This window comes from Acanthamoeba castellanii (genome assembly GCF_000313135.1).
Source record: "Acanthamoeba castellanii str. Neff unplaced genomic scaffold scf7180000084518, whole genome shotgun sequence".
NCBI lineage: Eukaryota > Discosea > Longamoebia > Acanthamoebidae > Acanthamoeba > Acanthamoeba castellanii.
In genome coordinates this window covers 1-1,405 of record NW_004457456.1, presented here as the reverse complement: position 1 = coordinate 1,405, position 1,405 = coordinate 1, and the positions used below count along the sequence as shown (strand labels likewise).

The 1,405-nt window shown below is 66.3% G+C and overlaps 1 pseudogene; it reads left to right on the top strand.

Annotated features, from left to right (window-relative positions):
- The first annotated feature begins 413 nt into the window (after nt 1-413).
- ACA1_327000 lies at nt 414-937 on the top strand (annotated as a pseudogene).
- Nucleotides 938-1,405: the final 468 nt, after the last annotated feature.

Below are 1,405 nucleotides of genomic sequence, written 5' to 3'. Positions count from 1 at the left end.
TGGTGGGGGCGCTGCCCGGGGAGGTGGGTAGTCTGGGTCCCTGGGGGCTCCTCGACGGCCGCGACCTCTTGGCCGGCGCGCTCGCAGGCAGCTGGGCCTGGTACGCCCTCGCCCGACACCGCCAGCTTTGGAGGCGCCTCGCCCTTGGGCGAACCCGCCGCAAGCAAGCCGCCGCCGTGCGCCTCCTCCACCTCCACCTCTGCCTCCACCTCGCGCCCCAGTCCCCGACCACACTGGGCGAGTGCGGCGACGGCGGGTGCCACTCAGGCGGCGGTCTGGGCGACGAGGGGTGGGAGTGGAAGGAGTGGGCTTGGGCCTACTTTGCGGCCGGGAGGGAGGGCGACCGGGTGCGGCTGCGCGATGGTGAGGAGCTGGCGAGCCACCGGTGGCGGTTTGCGTTCCGGCCCGGCTGCATGGCCACTGATGCGGAGCAGCGGCTGGCGCACCAGTTCTTGCCCCACTTCCACGCAGACGGGCGCTTCGAACACGAGCGAGTCTTCAGGGAGCCCCTCGCCTGGCGCTTCATCGACATGCCGGACTGCGGTACATACATACGCCGGGCCGAGTCGCTGGCACCAGCTACACTTGCTGCTCGCGTGGTGGCCATCATATGCAATTGCCCAGGTGAGTGCAAACATTTATTCACGACACACAGACGACGGCGTGGAGGGGAGGAGGCTGGTGCAGGTACACAGCTTCCCAGCTCTCCGTGTGAGGCGCACCGAGGATTGGGGCTGGGTGCTCGGTACGCGACTCTCTCTCGCTCTCGCTCTTTTCTCGTGAGGAGGGTGTTTGATTGTGTGCGCTGTGCTCGCGGATCACCTCGGACGGTGGACCAGCGCAGACGTCATTGCCGCGCTGGTTGCCCGCCTAGAGGAGGTGCGCGCCGCCAGAAGCTTTGCGAAGGAAGGTGCGACCAGAGGGCTACGCCACGTGAATGAGTGACTTAAATATTGTATTTAGTGTTACAAGTGTCCTTATTTTCTGTACAGTACTGCCGTGGTGAGCCGTTACGTCAGTGGTTGCGTTTCTTGTGCTTGCCTCCCTTGCGGTCTACTTTGTCGGTCCGCCGGACCGGCGAGAGGGAGCGCGACCGCACTCCGGCCGAGCCTGCGGGAAGCTGCTGCGACGACGATGACGCGGGCGAAGTGGACGGGTGGATGCGATCCTTGCCCCAATCGATGCGGTCGTCGGAGCGCGTCCGCGTCGGTTTGTTCTTCTTCGCGCTCCTGCTGCTGCTCGCCTTGGCCGCTTTGTCGTCTTCCGCGCGTTGGACGGGCAGCGCGGGCGATGAAGATGATGAGGCCGCTGTGGTGAGGTTGGGGCTGCTGGCAGCGCTGTGGAGGGGTCGAGGCGTGGTGCGAGGCGAGAGGCGGGCCAGGAAGTTGCCCCAGGTGTCGCCCGC